Here is a 20,296-nt window from a genome sequence, read left to right as displayed (position 1 = left end):
ATCGCATGTCTCGAAAATTCTCGGACAGCACAGAATGGATGTTGAATAAGAGCATATTTCAACGAATGATCAGGAGATTTGGTGTGCCTGAAATTGACATGTTTGCCTCCCGCCTAAATAAACAGGTAGACCGATATATTTCTTGGAGGCCTGAACCAGAGGCCTGGGCAGTAGATGCCTTCACAGTTGATTGGAGTCAGTGGGAGTTTTATGCCTTTCCCCCATTCAATCTAGTGCCAATGTGCTTGCAGAAAATTCAGAAGGATGAGGCATGTGGGATTTTAGTGGTGCCCAATTGGCCAACACAGGTTTGGTACCCTATCCTTAAGAGTATGCTGGTTGAGGAACCCATGTTAATTCGAAAGAGTAAGACATTATTATGTCAACCAGTTTCAGGCACCCCACATCCTTTGAATAATCACTTGTCTCTATTATGTTGCAGGCTTGGAAGGGACTTTACGCAGAGCAGGGCCTCACACAAAGGACAATAGACATCATAGCTGCGTCGTGGAAAGGATCCACTAAAGCACAGTACCAGGTGTACATCAGAAAGTGGAAAAGATTTTGTGCAGAGAGACACATTAATTATTTGAATGTCCAAGTTTGTGATGTCCTGGCATTTCTTACAAATATGTTAGACAAAGAAAAAGTTGGATACAGTAGCCTGAATACAGCCAGGAGTGCCCTTTCCACGTTTCTCATAGTTGATGGTGGACGACAGCCTCTTGGGTCGCACCCACTTGTAAATAGGTTTATGAAAGGAGTTTTTCATTTAAAACCGCCTGCTCCTCGCTACTCTTCTATCTGGGATGTTAAAGTCGTCTTGGACTACCTCAGAAAGCTGTCTCCATCCAAGGCACTTAATCTGAAGCAACTTACTCAGAAATTGACTATGCTGATAGCACTTGTTTCTGCACAAAGGGTGCAGTCTCTTCATGTTATCCACCTGGACAGGATGAGGTGGAAAAAATCATCTGTTGAGATTTCTTTTGAGAACACACTGAAACAAAACAAGCCTGGAAATACGGGATTCAGTGTCACACTAAATGCGTACCCTCCAGATAGGAGATTGTGCATAGTGAATTATATGAAAGAGTATGTGCAGCGGACACAGAATCTAAGAGGGATGGAGAGACATTTGTTAGTAGCTTATAAGAAGCCTCACCGTCGTGCATCAAAGCAAACAATTGCACGTTGGATTAAGACTGTCCTACATGACGCTGGTGTCGATACACAGATCTTCAGTGCTCACTCCACAAGGGCGGCCTCTACGTCAGCAGCACAAAGGAGTGAGGTGCCTGTGTCAGAAATCCTCTCAAGGGCTGGATGGGTGGCTGAGAAGACATTCCGCAAGTTTTATTGCAAGCCCTTACAAGATACTAACCAATTTGCCCAGGCTTTACTGAAAATGTGACTTGGCAACTTCAGTCTGCATATGGAATGGCAGTCTGCACAGAGTGCACAGGTATGTCTGTCTGTAGTGATGCCGTTGATGGCTTACAGATGTATTGTTCTGTACGTGACTACAGGGCTTTGAAATCTCATATTACACCCGATGAGACATGTAGTCTCGATCGGAGACTTACGTAATAAAATAGGAAGATTAAATGAGAACTTACCTGTTTGAAATTTAATCTTGATTTTATAAGTAAGTCGTAGAGAAGAGACTACATCCCTCCTCTTCCCACCCTGCGACTTACGTAGCCTTATGCAGGTAAAGTTCTCAACATCTTCATCTTCCTATCAATATATCCTGTAGTCTCGTACAGCTTTAAAAAATTGCCACACACGTGACCAGCGGGATCTCATATTACACCCGATGAGACATGTAGTCTCTTCTCTACGACTTACTTATAAAATCAAGATTAAATTTCAAACAGGTAAGTTCTCATTTAATCTTCCTATTAAAATCTCCTTGATTTGGGAATTATTTCGCCTGTTGAAATGCGTGTAACACACAGATATCTCCCTGATTGCTGTGTGAAATCTCCCTGATTTGGATGTGGGAATGTCGGCAGACCTGATGGAATACACGCAAGTAGCAGGTAAATAGCATGTGTCTAGCAGTAAGACCCAAGTACGGAACTCTGCAACATCCTTGTCCGCCCACAGAAAATTCTCCTGTGTGCTGGAAAATCGGATCCCTACTTGCAACAACCCCGCGTAGCTTACCCGGAAAGGTGTGACAGGCAGGCCTTTTTAATAGAAACTGGGCAGAGGTTTTGGCTTTAAAGAGTTGAGTTGTTAGGTATTTCAATCAGTAAATTAGAATGTATTAATTACATCAATATTTGTGCAAAATTTATGGAAGTAATTGTTCAAAATAATTACATGTGAAGAGAGAGACCCACATAAAAGACAAGCTTGTAAAGATGTGGGTCACTCAATACATTGAACTTATAACAGAATGAGTGTAAAGGTACCTATTTATAAATTTATACACACATCACACAGGCACAAGATGCTCACAGTAAACAAAAATGTAGACAGGACAAACAATGGAACAAAGGGAAGGGACAGGTTAGAGGGAGAAGGAAAGAGGGAAGGAAAAGAAGGAAAGGAGGACTGTCTAAGCAGGAGTGTGCAGCACATGCAGTAGTGCTGTTGCCAGACACTATTCATTGGCATGGGCAATATAATTCATGTAAAGGAAGTTATAAACAAATGGAATGAAAAAAAAACGTATTCCAATTATTATCTATAAACCAACCAAGCTGTCTTTGGTTTTCCTCTTGAATACAATAAGACTCCTTGCATCTTTTAGATAATCACTTATACTGTTTTGGTTCCAATAAAATGCATTTACTGCCTGATAGTGATTCTCAGGTCATGGGATCAAATGTCAGGTTAAGATGTTAAAATTGTAGCATTTAATGCTGAAATTACACTTTTTCAGGCACGATGGATCAATGAATTACCAAGCTGAAATCCATGGACTGCGGCACCTTATTGCATATTGTTTGTATGAATGGGCATGATTCCCCACTTGGGTTTGGGGGGGGGGAGGGGGAGACTGGAGCACAATGCCGAAGTGTGTGTGTGTGTGTGTGTGTGTGTGTGTGGAGGGGGGGGGGGGGAACAGTCAGCAATGCCAAACTGAGGAATCTTTGAAACTCTTCTTTTCTCAAATTGTAAGCAATAAGCTATCACAGCAGACTAGCACTGTGTGTAATTTAGATTAGTGTTGAAGGTGAACTTGCGATATTCAGGTGAGTGCGAGACCCCTCCCCCCCTTCTCTTGTTTTGAGATTTTGTTTCCCCACCACATTGAGCCCTTACATACATGGTAGCCCTTTTCTGAAAAATCTGGAATGTGGGGGGGGGGGTAGGACTTGTCAGCATAGCAACATTTCTAGTTATAAAATGTAACAGGAGCTCTGTTTTACAGTTTCTCTGATTAAAGGGCGTGTACAGTTCTGGTTGAGGTGAGGATTTAGCCTTTAACGTTTTGCGAGATATTCAGAAACCACTCTATGAGATGTCAAAGACCATGCAATTCTAAGGGAGCGTATCAAAAGTTTGTTTGATGAAAATCGGTTTTGAAATGGCTGAAATATCCAAAAACAAGTTGAAACAAAGAGATCCTAATAAAAGGCGTGGCCTGTCGCCTTTTCATTATTTTCACTTTTTGGGATATCTCAGCCATTTGAAAACCAATTTTCATCAAATAAACATTGAATCCTTCTTAAAATTACATGCTCTTTCATAAGAGGCTTCTCATTATCTCACTTAGGAATGTTCAAAACATGAATCCCCACCTCAACCACTACTGTACAGTCCCTTTAAAATCTGTAGTAAAATACCAAAACATCCTGATGAACTGGCTATTTTAGCCATTATGATGATAATTTATATTGTTTAACACATTAAACTAGGGATCTGTGAATGCTCATGTGAAACTTGTGATGTGAGTTGAATGGCAAGTACATTGTAAAAGCAGTGGATGATTTAGCACAGCTTGAATACTGTATACGCCGTTATTTTCGCGAATTTCGCGAGCTTTGGGCTAATCGCGAAACTAAAGACACGCAAAAATATTACCCCGTCATACCTTACAAATTGATGACAAGCGCTGGCCGGACCACCAGCGCGCGCGGCTGTCACAGCACACCGGCCAGTACGTACAAACACTAGTATTGAGTACTGCAACTGCTGGCATACTACATAGTACGCGCGCTACAGTGCATTATGATGATAAACATGCGTTAAATGTGCAATCTCCGTGCTACGTTACCCTATGCGAACAAACACCGGCTAGACATGGTTGGGTACAGGTGCGTGAGGCCTAGGGATGCATGTAAAACTTTCGCTAGGGCTAGCGAGCAGCTCTGAAACTTTGTAGTCTGCATCTATTTTGTTGCAACATGGTAGGTACTTATGAATGCCGTATGTGATTGTCTCACTGTAAGTTCCCGTAATTATTATTTCATTTTATAAATCTTCTACTGTGTCTTTTCTAATATTGTCATGTTTGGGAAGTCACAATTCGCATGCAAATGGAAAAACGTTACAAGTACAATGTACGTTGGCAAGTAGACCCGACTACTACTAGTATCAGTCGCGAATTTAATAACAGGCGAAAATGCCACTGACACCGTGATTTGCGAAAATATCTGTACGCGAAAATATTGGCGTATACAGTAGTTTATAAACTTGGGAGACATGGCATAGTAAATAATGTGGTCTGAACACCTGTCTTGTGTTCATTTCTGCATTTATCTTCAATTTTTATGAAACTTCTGTCATTCTGTTTGTTAAGTACTAAATTATAGTCAACTTGAACATGGTGAGGAATTGCATGGTGACATCGCAAGGTCAACAATTATCGTTATCAACATCCTTACAAAAGGGAACACTCTGGCTGAGAATATCTACGATTTGTACGAGATGGATACCAACTACTGTAAAAGTGGATATTTTCGTGTGAGTTATTTTTTACGCTTATCCGGGTAAGATAAGTTTCGCATATTTTTAGTTGCACGGAATCAAGACACTCATTAGTGGAACATACGACCTGCAAAAATATTTGTGTGTTGTAATTTTCACGCTGTTATCTGGTCGTGCGAAATGCGCAAAAATTTCAAACACCGTGAAAATTTCCACCTTAACAATATAGCTTCATTCCTTTGCAGAAGTGTATCGCTCAAGTTTAGGGCAGGAAAGACAGTTAAATTTAGAGCACAAATACATTTTACAGGGATGCCAAGTTCAAAAAAATTTTATGAGTGAGATTTTCATGACGCGACATCTCGGCATGCGAATGTGCGCGCGAGCGAGGGTGTGTGAGGGGTTTTTCCCCCCTGTGGCCTCCCACGGTAGGGAGCTTTTTCAATTTTTAGCTCTTAATGGTGCGATCAGGTGCATGCTTAAGTGACTATTTTTTACTTATTTTGAAAGACAAAAGGGAAATATACCTTCAATTGCAACTATCACTTTAATCTTTTGAGCTATGCTCATTATTATAGGCCCAAGTTGCAGACTTCGCCCGATGCATGAGAAAAATGGGTGTCATGCGTGAGATCGTGAGATGGCCCGTAAAAATTATGCTTGAGTCTCACGCAGAATGTGTGAGACTTGGTAGCTCTGATTTTATGTAGCTCTCTGTCATGTTCCACTGAATGTATGTACACTCAAACCTAAAGCTCATATCTGTGCAAGACAATGACAGGAATACACATACATGTATATTACAATGCTGTTAGTAAATATACAGGTCTTATCATTTGAAATTGTATTGGATTTTAAAAAAATACATTAAGTCATTAATTCAAAGTGAAGTCAAGATGGAGTCAAGCAGTGGTTCATAACCACGTACTGGAGAGCAAGAAATACTCATGGCATGAAATTTTCACGACTTGCCACTGGCATTCAGTGCATTATAGTGTAGAAAAGAACTTTTGCGTGAATTTTAATTTTATGCCTCTTGCCTCTCACAGAATTAGCAAAGTTAAAATGCACTTGAAAATTATAAGTTTTACAGTATTTTTTTTTTCTTCTGATTGACATCAATGTAATCACACTTTGGTACCCTGAAAACTTCACAACAAAGCATTTGCTGACTGCTTTTTGGTGAAGGGATACAGGTTCCAATCCAGGAGAGGTGTTCTTGAAGGCAGCGAGCTATAATGTACAATGTATGCAAATTGTGACTGGATTGTGACAGGTTACCTCAGATCTCGCATATTCACAGCTTGCCAGCAATACAAATTCCAGTGAGTGGATTGTATTACATCAGTCCAATCTTACATCTGTGGCTCAATTTGCAGCAAATTACAGATCATTTTGAAAGTAAATCTGAAATGAGGCTGTAGGTATAGGATTTCATTCATTTTTAGTGATACAGAATGGAAAAATTAATATGTCAATGAGTCTCGGGTCCAATCCAAGTAGGTTTTTCTGTTTGATCAGTGTGTGAGGTTTAGGGGGCTGATATGGTAAGCTGTCCCAAAGATCCAAAACCATTATTTTGTTTATATCATCATGAATGAAATTTGCAATGCCAATGTCTAAATGATAAAAAAAGTTATGATATCAGGCATTGGGTGTGTATTGAGGACATTGTTATTCATTTTCATCTTTCTCAAAAACACTGTATTGTTCCCAGAGAAGATAGTGAGATGCAGCATACAGCATGTTTGTAATGCAGTTTATGTCACCATCAAAATGAATCAAAAGAGCATTAATTGACTGCAGGATGAAGTCATGATGTACACTTACTGTAAAACACTATATTTTCCCGGCATGAAATTTTCGCGAATTAATTGGAGCCGACGGCCTTTTTCGCAGCATGAAAGTTTCGCGAGTTGCCTCTAATATCCATTGCATATGTGACCGTGCACCTCAAGACGAACATAAAGTGGCACACACTCTTCTTCTTCTTCTTGCTTATGAGGCAGCAGCAGCTAAATAATGTCCCTCAATTGTTGTAGCCAAGTTACAGTCTGTGGAGTAGGGTGTGTCAGGTCCATGTTGTCAGGAGGGCGGAGATCAGGGCACTCACTCAAGATGTGTTGAGCAGTCTGTTCTGGTGCACCACACTGGCAAGCTGCTGACGGGCGTAGCCCCCAACGATGCATGGCTGCATTGAAACGCCCAACTCCCGTTCGAATCCGATTTAGAGACACCCACTCACTCCTTGGGAGGTTTGCTCCTGGGGGGACAGATGTATTGGGCGTGACAACGAGTTGGGCAGGTCGTTGGGTGTCTTCCCAGCTTGTTCTCCATGTCTGGCAAATGTTGAAGTCTGATCCTCTCAGCGTTGCTGCATGGCGGGAGAAAGGGCGGCGAGACTTCAGTCGCTGATGCCGCTGACCCAGAGTTGCAGAGCCCTCAACTACGTCGTGGAGGAGGTCGTCCGGGTTGCTGGAGGCCTTGGTTACCAGCCTATGTGTGTGATGTTCTCGGCGCATGGGGGCAGGAGCGATGCCTGAGAGAACAGGTAGGAATTCGGTTGGTGTAGGCCGGAGACATCCTGTTATTAATCTCATGGTGTCATTCAGAACTGAGTCAAGTTTCTTGGTGTGAGAGCTCGTACACCACGCAGGGGAGGCGTATTCCGCGGCACTGTATACCAGTGCTAGCGCACTAGTGCGGAGAGTGGTTGCACTGGCACCCCATTTTGAGCCTGCAAGTCGGTGAAGGAGGTTGTTCCTTGAAGACACTTTTGCACTTACGGCCTTGAGTTGTTCCTTGTAGGTCAGCTGCCTATCCAACTTCACTCCAAGGTAGGTTGGTGTAGCATTGTATGGAAGAGGTGTTTCATCAAGAATGACACTGAGTTGCCGATTAGCCTCCTTGGTGTTCAGGTGGAAGGCTGTTACCGTTGTCTTGGACATGCTAATCTGGAGTCTCCAGATCCTGAAGTACTTCGCGATTTGCGACATATCTGCAGTGAGGGTATTCTCTACATTTGACCAGGCTCTGTCAGAGTGAAGAAGGGCAAGGTCATCTGCATAGCCATACTGTCGTGAGGTTGTGAAGGGGATGTCACTGATGTATATGTTGAAGAGCAAGGGGGATAGTACAGAGCCTTGAGGAACTCCATTCCGCAGTTGGCGTGGTCTGCTGGACTGTCCATCACTAGTCTTCAGAACAAACCTCCTGTTGGCTAGAATGTTGCAGAGGAACCTCACCATGTGGCGATCAGGGATTGTCTTTAATAATTTCAGAGTCAGACCCTGGTGCCACACAGTGTCGTAGGCTGCAGTGAGGTCGACAAAGATGGCGCCAGTTTTGTGATTCTTCTCAAAGCTGTCTTCGATGTCATTGGTCAGCTTGACAATTTGGTGGACTGTACTCCGACCATGGCGGAAGCCCGCTTGTTCATCTGGTAATTGTGGGTCAACCACAGGTTCTATCCTCGCCAGAAGGAGACGTTCCAGAAGCTTGTAAGGGACACAGAGAAGGGAGATTGGTCTGTAGCTCTTGGGGTCATCAACTGGTTTGTTTGGTTTTGGGAGAGCAATTACAGTGGCTTTTCTCCATATCTTAGGGATGACTTGGTTGGTGAAACAGCAAGAATAGAAATCTGTTAACCACTTCTGACATTTGACCCCGCAATGAATAAGGAATTCCGGTGGGATGTTGTCCGGACCTTGGGCCTTTCCACTCCTAAGTAGGGCTAAAGCATTAGCTAACTCCTCCTGAGAGAAGGGGGCCGACAACCATCCATCCACTCCCGGGGCCTGCCATAGGTTGGTAGTCTCCTGTTTCACAGATCGAGTGAAAGTACACACTGATTTTGCGTGAGGACTGAAAATAAGTGAAATGGGTCAACCTAGCCGAACTTGACTTTTTCATATTTTCTGAAAGAGCGGGTCTTCTGTTACATTATGCTAAATTTTGGTATCATAAAATGGGCAGGAAAGTGTGTTTTTGTAGCAGTTTATCTCGAACATTCATGGTAGAATAGTGTGATTAGGTGTGTCTTTAGAATCCCTTTTTCATTTCTGAAAAACCCTGTCCACACTCTTCACTTTCAACTCTAATAACTTTTGAAAGGATGATGCTACTGCTTTGAAAGTTGGCATGAATTATGGACAGAATGTGTTAATGAGGCATGCTTAATTTCAGTTTAATCTAATAATCCCTTTTATTGTTTTTACTCTGGTGGTTTACTTCCTGTTTTTTGTCCCATTCATTGCGAAATTCGCAAAATTAAAATTCACGCGAACATTCCTGGTTTTACAGTATAACATACACTTATAAATAATGATGTAAGGAAACAGTATCCCGGAACTGTCATCCGTTACGATCTTGGTTGCTCATTGCAGTGTGTATGAATGCAGATATTGCACAAGGACAAGCTCTGCTGAACCTACACAGTTTCTTTTAGGCAAAGGTACTGGAAACCATATTCATCTATTCTGTATGTTTTTATTTTTATCATTTTCATTTTTTTAAACTCACTGAAATAACCATATATCTAGGTAAGGTTTTTGACTATTAGCATACATTAAAGTTTACTGTGCATGGTAGCATGCTGTTTTTTTGAAATTACACACAACAGTTTGATTTCTTCTGTAAAATAATCTGAAAATGTGAAGTTTATCACTGCAATTTTGTGGAATTACACACACACACACACACACACACACACACAGCAAAACAAAAACAAAAACAAAAACAAAAACAAAAACAAAAACAAAAACCAGAAACAAAAACCAAAAGTTGTGGTTTAATTGTAGTTGCAGATCAGGAACAAATATTTTGACGTTATATGTAGTCTATCCCATTTTCTTTGAATTGGCAGTATGCTGTGGAAATCTAGTGGATTAGTACAAAGTGTGTTATATGATCTACATTTTCTTTTTTAAATGTCATGTATACAAATTGTATCAGGGATCAGTGGAATAGATTTCCTGCAAATTCCGTAAAATGTCATTGATAAGTAGAAGTACTTGAATTATATTGTAGTGTGGTATAATTGTATCAAATTAGACAGAATGAAATCTTCCCTGGTTTGTGATTATAATGAAATTATTGAATCCCTGCTTTTGATGTAGTACCGCTTGGAGTAATATCGAACCAGTATGAGAAACTATGTGTATTTCTCGTGTATTCTTTGCTATGTTTCATGTTTATGAAGGATAAGCATTGACCCCCCCCCCCCCCCAAAAAAAAAAAAAAAAAAAAAAAAAAAAAAAAAAATTAAGAGTGTTTTCTTTATTTCATCAGAATTGTAAAATCCAAAATGCTTTATGTAAAAGAGTAATTTTCCTCTTCCAAAGCCAGTGCGTAGGTTAGTGCAGAGAATAATGTTTAGTGGTGAATTTAAAATTAGTGTTAAATAACAGCACTGGATGGATAAGTTCTTTAGATAATATATTCAAGTCAATGAGGAAAGTCTTTTACAAAGGCATTTTTCACTGATCTTAATGAACAGAGGGAATATTCAAATGACATATCAGTTTCAATTATCAAGTAGATTTGATCTCGTCATTGGAATGAGAGAGATGATAAATATGATCTGATATGAATTGGTGGTGATTATCAGCTTTGAAACTGGGAAATATCAAAGTGGTGAAAACAGTACACTTAAGAAAAGCATGACTATTATCAGAATAAAAAGAATCGTACCTTTAATACAGTATGTAAATCTTCATTTTTATTTGCATGACCAAGGGTGCTACATACGGACTTAAAGTTATGCATGTAGAAACACAAGGACGTGTACATGCTGAAATTTTGGAAATTCTCAAAATGGTCTGAAATGTACTCAAAATCATTGAGAGGTCATTTGGAGCATTTTGAACTTTTGCATGTGCACATGTGCTTAGTGATAGTTTCACTATCATTATGCGAGGTGATTAACCTTGACTTGAACTTTATGCCTACATATAGAAATTACATTTCACTCTGAAGATAAGATCAGCGAGATCTGACATTTGAAGTGATTGGTCGTGGGAGTTTTTATTCCTCTGACACAAAGTGTCACCGGAGGCATTATGTTTTCGGCTTGTCTGTCTGTCCATCTGTCCTTCTGTCAGTAATCATTTTTGTGGACAGTGTAACTAAAAAAACAGTTTGAGGTAACCTCATGAAACTTGGCATTGTATGAGTGGATGAAATTGAGCCTACCAACTTTTGGGTGCACATGCTCAAGGTCAAAGTTCAAAGGTCATGGTCAAATGCTCAAAAGTTCACTAATTCCCCTATTATATATCTTTGCAAAGCCTCAAGATATTTTCTTGAAACTTAGTACATGTATAAAAATGTAATACGTGTATTACCCAATAAGGATTCTCTAGAGAAAGCTTTGGGCCATGCGGTCAAAGGTAAAATGAAAATGCTTAGATTTTTAACTTTTTCTTTCCATATCTTGAAAGTGGTTAAAGGTACATGCATCTTCATGGAACTTTAATGTGTATGCACATACTGCCTGACAGTGATTCTCTTGGGAATATTGGGGTCATTGGGTCAAAGGTCAAGGATCAAAGGACAAGGTCAACTCCGAAACATTTCACTATTTCCCTCATATCTATAAAATGCCTGAAGGTATTTTATTGAAACTCAGTGTTTAGCAATTACCCAATAGAAATTCAAGGTGCAAGCCTTGAAACACGGATTGCCGTGCCCTTGGATATAGAGGCAGATGCGCTACCGACTGAGCCAAATCTCTGGCCCTGCACATATAAACCAGGGAGGTTTCTCTCCTTTGCGCCTCCCTACATTGTGTACAAAATACTTATTGTACAATATGTCCCGACATCAAAGCTTAGTTGCGATTTCAACCAAATTTTTTTATGTGATCTTGATATCCAATGAAAAGACAGAGGACTTGGTGCTAGTAGAGTGAAGTGTCAGCGACAACATATTGGGAGACATTCATGGAAGGATATTAGAGTGAGCTAGTGCGTGATGCACATGTCAGTTAGCACATGTCATTTAGCATTTTCAGAAAAATGGACTGCTGTAGAGATAACACATAAAATGGTCAAATTTCATGAGATTACCTTAAATTAATTTTTTTCGAGATGTAACGTCATCTTATTAAAAATTTTAGTTAACGCATTTCAAAGACAATTTAACAAGCTACAGTACAACATACTGAAATCTGGATGAAAATCAGCCAAGTATAAATGAGATAGGCGTAAATGAGCTTGAAATTTGATGACATTTTGAAATATAACTTTTTTAAAATTAAATTTTTTGGGCATATTTGCTCTGTATGTCGCCATTGACACACGCACGGAATTCCAACTTTGACGGCCCTGTATGACGTTATATTGAGTCAGATTGACTGGAAACTTGGTAAATTCATTCCTTGCTGTCTTAGGCATCCAATTTATGTAAATAAACAAAAACAAAACAAAAACAAATAAAGAAACAAACAAAAACAAAACAAAAACAAATAAAGAAACAAACAAAAAACAAACCTAGAAAATTCTGTTATGCATGCACAGCGCATGCATATGATGCACATGTGCATGCACGTATGCGTCCATCAATTTTTTATTAAATGCTCCAAGCAAAGTTTGAACTTGGTGCAGAGCAAGTTCAAATTTCAGTGACTGGCATAACACTATTTCAGTGCGCCCCTCAGAAAATAGTCCCAGTCCGGTCTCCTCAGAATCCACAATTTCAACTGGAACCTCTCACTGCATGGTATATAATTTGATTACTGTGGTAGTCTTTTCATCCAGCAGTGACTGAACAAAAACTATAGAAATTCATAACTTCTGAACAGATTGTCCGATTTTCCTCAAACTTTCACTGATGTGTTTTACTGATAATGCTGCATTCCCTCAATCCACATGTATATTACGGTAAGCTTGTCTTTTAATATAAAAAGAGAATAAGGTTACTTACACTCGCTGATAGAGCATATCATCTAACTAGACAAGCAGCCAGATCTCGGGCATTCAGGTGTTATCGGAGGGTGATCAGTGTTATTTTGTACAATGTAGGTAGTGGAAGGGTTTGTAACAATGCTTTGTAGTATCACAAGAGTACGTAACGTTGAGACTTCTAGTGGGATGTTTCATACCCCCTTTGGTGGAGCCTATCCACTTTGTACACGATAGAATTTACACATCTTAGAGCTGTTGTAAAATAAAGTTCTTTAATGTGGTACTGGACGGTGGTATTGTTCCAACTGAATGGTGCATAGGGATTATCATTCCTATTTTTAAGAATAAGGGTATAGACACAAATCCTGATGATTATAGAGGAACAACTCTTCTCAGTTGTCTAGAAAATCTTTTTACTTACATTTTGAATCATCGAATCTCCGAGTTTTTCAAAGCTGCTGATCGATACGTTAGGTGAAGAACAGGCTGGCTTTTGTTCTAATTATTCTACAATTGATAGTATTTTTGTTTTGAAGACTATAATTGATGTTTGTCTGCAAAATAAAAAATGTTTACACTGTGCATTTATTGATTACAAGAAAGCATTTGATCTAATTGGTAGATCATCTTTATGGTACAAAATGTTGAAGATGGGACTTTGGGGTAAACTGTTTACTGTCATCAAGAACATTTATGAAAGTGCTAAGTCATGGGTGGCGGTCATGGGGGAGATGTCAAGTTTTTTACTTGTAACACTGGTGTACGACAGGGTGAAAACCTTTCCCCACTTTTATTTGCCATTTGTCTGAATGATTTTCAAGAATACATTAGAAAATCATATGGTGGACTGAAGTATTTGGAAAGCGAGATTTCTGACCACCTGGATTCTGATAACGTCAAAAAAAGCTTTAAATCTTTCTTGTTTACTTTATGCAGATGATACAATAATTTTAGCACAAACTCCAGAGGAGTTGCAAAAAGCTTTTGATGTTGTGGATAGTTATTGTCAGACATGGTACTTGACTGTTAATGCTAGCAAGACTAAAATAACTTAAATTGTTATTTTCTCCCGTGGGAAGGTTAGAAGAATTCCTGAATTTGTTTGTGCTGGTGATCCACTTGAGGTTGTAGATGACTTTGTGTACCTTGGAGTAAAATTGGATTATGCCAGTAGTTTTAAAAAGGCACTTTCTAAACAATTCACACAAGCTAGGAAAGCACTTTATAGCATGTTGGTCAAGACTAAAAAGTTACAGCTCTCTGTGGACACACAGTACCATCTATTTTATCATCTTGTTTTACCAGTTTTACTCTATGGTTGTGAAGTCTGTGGTTATGAGTGCATGGACCAAATTGAAGTTTTCCACAGGAAATTCTTAAGAAAAGTTTTGCTTGTGAACAAATGTACTCCTGATTGTATGGTTTATGGTGAAACCGGATGTGGAGTAATTTTGAACCATATCAAATGTCGAATGATTGGATTCTGGTTGAGATTAGTTTAAGGGAAAAGAAACCAAACACTCATGTACACTTTTCAAATTTCTTCTCCATTTACAAGGAGACATACACTCCCCATCAAAATCACAGTGGTTGTTATTTGTGACCGTGCACCTCAAAACGAACATAAAGTCGCACACACTGATTTTGCGTGAGGACTGAAAATATGTGAAATGGGTCAACCTAGCCGAACTTGACTTTTTCGTATTTTCTGAAAGAGCGGGTCTTCTTTTACATTATGCTAAAATTTGGTATCATAAAACGGGCAGGAAAGTGTGTTTTTGTAGCAGTTTATCTCGAACATTTTTGGTAGAATGGTGTGATTAGATGTGTCTTTAGAATCCCTTTTTCATTTCTGAAAAACCTTGTCCACACCCTTCACTTTCAACTCTAATAACTTTTGAAAGAATAGCACTACTGCTTTGAAAGTTGTCATTAATTATGGACAGAATGTGTTAATGAGGCATGAATAATTTCAGTTTAATTTGATAATCCCTTCATTGTTGTTACTCTGGTGGTTTACTTCCTGTTTTTTGTCCCATTCATCGCACAGCCAGCACGGTTTGGTAAAGATTAAGCGCTTGAATAGACACTGTACTTCAGAGCCTCTTTTCTCAGTTCACACTTTTCCTGAATTTGTGCTTTCTTTCCAATATTTAGATAGGTTAGGAGAGTCCATTTGATTTGAGTTGTACATCATTTTAAAGCTTAAAGTCTGCTCTTTCAGAATATGGTCTTAACTAGAAATTCATGTCTGGCGACTTTTTGTTTGTTTTGAGGTGCAGGGTCACATTTATCGCAAATATTTTCGATTACTGTAAAACAAGAAATTTTCGCGTGCATTTTAATTTCGCGAATTTCGCGAGTGCCAAAATTCGCGAAATTAAAATGCACGCAAAAGTTTTTGTCTACACTACATGCATTGAACGCCAGTGGCAATTCGCGAAAATTTCGTGCCGCGAAAAAGGCTGTCAGCTCCAATTCGCGAAAATTTCATGCCGCGAATATATCATGTTTTACAGTATGCAGGGCTAGGGAATGTGTGGTTAGCACAAGGGGGTGGATTTAGTGCTGCATGGATTTCACACACTTCAAAAGTTAGACTTTTTGATATGTTTAGTCAAGAGTGGAGAGCAGCCACATGCCATGGTCAAATAGAATTTGTACAAATTATAGAATGTTTTTTAAAAGGATAATTTGATGTTTGAGAAGTATTTACAGGTCTTGTGTAAGAAAGATTATGTTACATTAAGTAAATTCAGATGTCGATCTAATGGATTACCCGTTAATAAGGGCAGGTTTGATGCAAGCCTGACAGATGAATTGCATTGTACTATAATGTTCATCTGCAGATTTAGGGGATAAATTCCATTATATTTTTGTTTGTCCCTCTTTCCACAAAGAGAGACTATTGTATTTACCAAGTGGCTTGACGGCCAGTAGACCAAGTGCATTACATATGACAGGGCTCCACACTAACTTTTTTATTTGATGGCCCGATGGGGCCACCAAAATCATCAATTTCAAAATTTTGGTGGCCCGAGAGAAAAATTTGGTGGCCCCCCAAAAACAATAAAAAACATTAAAATTCCTGCTTTTTTTTGATGAGTAGAATATTTAAGTTTTATCATAGTAAGAATTGGAAGCTGGACATTTATCTACTTATAAATAAACCTCAACAAACTCGCAACACTCACTCTCAGGCACTCATTCAGTCCTTTTCATCCATCCTTTAAACAAATTTAACTGCTGAATGGCAAGACTACGTATAAATATTCATTGACAGGCACATGGGTTGCAACATCTTAACATAGAAAAATGACACTTTTCAAAAAATGTTGGTGGCCCGAGGCGGGCCACCGAATTTGCCTTTTTTAAAAAATTTGGTGGCCCGGCTTTCATTTTTGGTGGCCCCGGGCCACCGGGCCACCCTTAGTGTCGAGCCCTGCATATGGCCAAACTATTCAATTCAGCTAATGCTTGCCATTTGAAAAAAACTAGCCAAATTTGTCAGAATGATTATGTTTCAGTTTTCTTCAAAACCAAAGAAGAAAGACAGTAGTTTTGTAGAAAGTGTGGAAAGTAGATGTGAATGTGTGTACATGTAGTAGTAGAGTAGTTAAATGTCCTTTATGCCTTGTTTTGTAAACATGTTTGTTTAAATATCTGTTATTTTCACATGAACATGTACATTATCACTTATATTTTTGTATTCATATTGTAAATATGTTTGTACCCTCATACCCCGAGAGGGGATCGATAGAGTCAATAAAATCTTACAAAAAAAAAAATCTTACAAAAAGATCTTACAGTCAACCTTGCCTATTAAAGCTGAATCTGTTAGGACTGAAGAAATATCTTAGATTTAAAGAAAATTCGTCTTTAAAACAATAGAATATAAAGAGAAGAGAACTTGATAAGACCTTTGACTTGGGTGATTATTCGAATTATGCAAGTTCGATTTAGGCAAGGTTCACTGTACTATTTTTTTTTTTTTTTTGGGGGGGGGGGGGGCAATCGCCGACAAAAAGGGGAGTACTTGAGCCGGGGGAGATTTTGGGAGGGATTTATTAAAAATAATAATAATAATCCCTACCTACCTACCCTATTTTTCAGTGACCCATTACTCCAATGCAACATTTTTTTTTTTTTTTTTTTTGCCTTACGGGGAGGCAATGAGTGAGAGCATGAGCTGTGCCACTTGTGGACGAGCTCTCGCAATGACGCTCAGTACTGGGGATGCGTGGTGTGGAGACTTGGTCTCATTTCTCAGCTGAGATTCTTTTTACAAAATTCTAACAATTAGTGATGGTAAACGAAGCCTCGCTTAGTGTTTACCATTGCCAGTAAAATCACAGCACCCTAGTTAATGAGGTATATGCGCACATTTTACTTTAGAGTCTCGCTCAGCTAACTTGCGTTCAGAATGTGCATGCGCAAGATGAGATTTGGCGAGATTTTCTTGAGAGTCAACAAAACAGCAAACAATTAATCTGATGACAAAGTTAGTGTCACTCAATTGTTGGATTAAAGATAATATAAAGTTTTGGTACCTCAAAAGTTTCCCTGAATTTCCTTGTCTTAGTTTGTGTTTCAGGTTAAAGTACCTCGCATGGTGTAATAAGTAGCATAGCTGCATGGTAACATTAGAAATTGGGTGTGTCGACTGTTTACCATCCCATTTTATGCATGTGCAAAATTCACATCAAAAGCCTAGTGATTGAGGATGTTGGAGGACCAGTTGGGCCACCTAGTCTGCAATTTCAGGTGGCCCACTGCCATTTCAGGTGGCCATTGACACCTGGGCCAGTGAGCTCTGATTTGTGTAATTAGAAAAAAGGGAAACTGTCAAGCCAAATGGAAGTAGTTTCTGGAGTTGGATGAACAATATATGAAACTGCTTCATGGCAAAGAACTTTTGAATACTTGTTTCATGTCATTAAAGTGAACGGATACAAACTACCATTTCTTTGATTAGAGACTATATTAAACTCTGTATGCACCATGGTGTAATCCCCCTGTGTGCTACATTATTCTGAGACAGCAACACAGGTGTTCTTTGGGAAAACATTCTGTTTTTATAATCTATGTAACTTTTTTTTTTTGTTCCACTGGATGTGTATTGAGCAAAATTGTGGAGAAAATTCAAGCTTTGCTTTGTTGTAAATTTTATGACAAATCTATGATTTGATCAATATTTTTTTTTTCAAATTCAATGACTCGTAGCTTCATAATTGTCCAGGCATGACTTTTACACACGTGTGCAAAACAGAAACAGAAACATACAGAATTTACCCACAAATCCAGTCGGTAACACCACTTGATATTCAGTCACCACAAAATGCAAGCTACATGTGACAGGAATGGAATAACGCGTGAAGCTTTCATTGCTCTGTCCGTTGTATTTTGCGATTTATTAATCAGTTTGGGCTGGTTTGTGTATTTGAGCAAACTACAATGTATAATGAACTTGGCACGTCATTGGCTGTGTTTAGTGCGCGAGCATGGCACGTAAAGATTTAACATAGTTTTTATAAAAATTACCATGAAAGAAGGAATAAAAGACAGATTCCTGTACAGCTGGCAATACTATAAGGCACTTTTACTCTGTGCATAAATGTACAAATTATTCAAGGTCCTTTGCAAAATCTTGTGGATCAAACTACTCATATTTTGGGGAAACACTGAAAGGCACTTTTACTCTGAATTTTAGCATTTATATGATTTGAAATTTCTCCATTCTAGAGAAATTGCCGTAAATACGATTATGGGTTGTTACTACGAAGCTGCCATGTGTTGGTTGGACGACAATGAACGAGAAAATCTAGACAGAAATATCCCTGTTTACATGCGAGACGTCGTGATGTTTTTGAAGTTTTCGGGTGACTCCACAGCATTTGCGATTCGAGGTCAGGCTTGCGTTTTCCATGACAGGGAATGCCTCTAGTCCATGGGCCAGGCCAGATATTGGTACCACCTGAGGTGGCGAAACCTTTTTGGTGTCATTTTGTTTGTCAGGCATAGATATGCTTATCAAGCTATGATAGCATTTCCAAATGAGTAGCTTAGTCATAATAAAGGAATTTTTAACCAATTTGGTCTCGTTGTTATATACCTATACAATGTACTTCTGAATCGAAACTAACCGCTATACAAAGAAGAGCACTGTCTTCTGTATGTCTAAAGGTGTTCTGTTGTAAATGCGGTGCGCTTAGTCTTTATTCAAGGCAGCGAAGAGAATATCCAAAGATTATGATGTCCACAGCGCTTAGACTTTATTCAAGACGGTGAAGGGAATATCCAAAGCTTATGATACAGTGTGTATCCCTTTATCTAAAAAAACAAACAAAAAAAGCAATTCCTTGTGCATTTTGCTATATTTTTAGCTCACCTGAGCCGAAGGCTCAAGTGAGCTATTGCGATCGCTCTTCGTCCGTCTTCCGTCGTCCGTCGTCCGTCGTGCGTAAACTTTTATATTTTCATCTTCTTCTTGAGAACCCCATTACCGATTTTCACCAAACGTGGCAGGTAGCATCCCTAGGGGGATAGGATCTCATTTGTTCAAATGGGCACCATGGCCCACCTGGGGGGCCACAGGGGGAGCCCAAACAGCCTAAAAGTAAGGAATCGTTAAAAATCTTCTTCTCTAGAACCAGAAGGGATAGAGCTTAGTTGATACTATGAGTTAGTACATTGACGACTGTAGTTTTCAAGTTTGTTCATGGGGGAATCAGGGGTGCCCCCCTTGGGACCCAGGGGAGGGGGGAGTGAGGAGGGGTCCTAATGGGGCCTAAATTGTACATTTTCATCTTCACTTTGATATCCCCGTTTCTGATTTTTCACCAAACTTGGTAGGTAGCATCCCTAGGGGGATAGGATCTCAATTTGTTCAAATAGGCACCATGGCCCACCTGGGGGGGGGGGGGGGGGGGGGCCAGGGGGCCCAAACCCCCTAAAATTAAGGAATCTTTAAAAATCTTCTAGAACCAGAAGTAATAGGGCTTAGATAATACTATGAGTTAGAACATTGATGACTGTACTCTCAAGTTTTGTTCATGGGATTTGGCGAAATCAGGGGTACCCCCCCCCCCTTGGGACCCACAGTTGTAATGGAGCCTGAATTGTACATGTTCATCTTCCTCTTGAAAACCTCATGATGAATTTTTGACCAAACTTTAATAGCAGGTAGCATCCCTAGGGGGATAGGATCTCAATTCCTTCAAATGGGCACCATGTCTCTCTTGGGGGGCCTCTATGGGGCCCACCCCCCCCCCCCCCATTAAGGAATATTTAAAATCTTCTACTCTAGAACCAGAAATGATAAAGCACAGTTAATACCATGAGTTTATACATTGATGACTTTAGTTCCAAGTTTGTTCTTTGCAGATCCAGGGCTGCCTGCCCCCCCCCCCCCCCCCCCATCCTTGAGTTGAGGGAGGGGGATCCATATGCAGACCTAAGTTTTCAATGTTCTTATGTAAGAGTGTGCAAGAATGCATGGAAGGTGA

The 20,296-nt window shown here is 39.6% G+C and overlaps 1 protein-coding gene across 3 annotated transcripts in view; it reads left to right on the top strand.

Moving 5' to 3' along the window:
- Positions 1-20,296, top strand: part of LOC139733356 (synaptotagmin-7-like) — a 294,612-nt gene that overhangs the window by 20,986 nt on the left and 253,330 nt on the right. The gene's annotated exons all lie outside the window — the stretch shown is intronic.

The sequence above is a fragment of the Diadema antillarum genome, unplaced genomic scaffold, assembly GCF_040938485.1.
Source record: "Diadema antillarum isolate AM-2024a unplaced genomic scaffold, OU_Dant_1.0 seq00000472_RagTag, whole genome shotgun sequence".
Classification (NCBI taxonomy): Eukaryota; Metazoa; Echinodermata; class Echinoidea; order Diadematoida; family Diadematidae; genus Diadema; species Diadema antillarum.
Note: the sequence above shows the minus strand (reverse complement) of the source record. Positions and strands in the feature narration are given on the sequence as shown.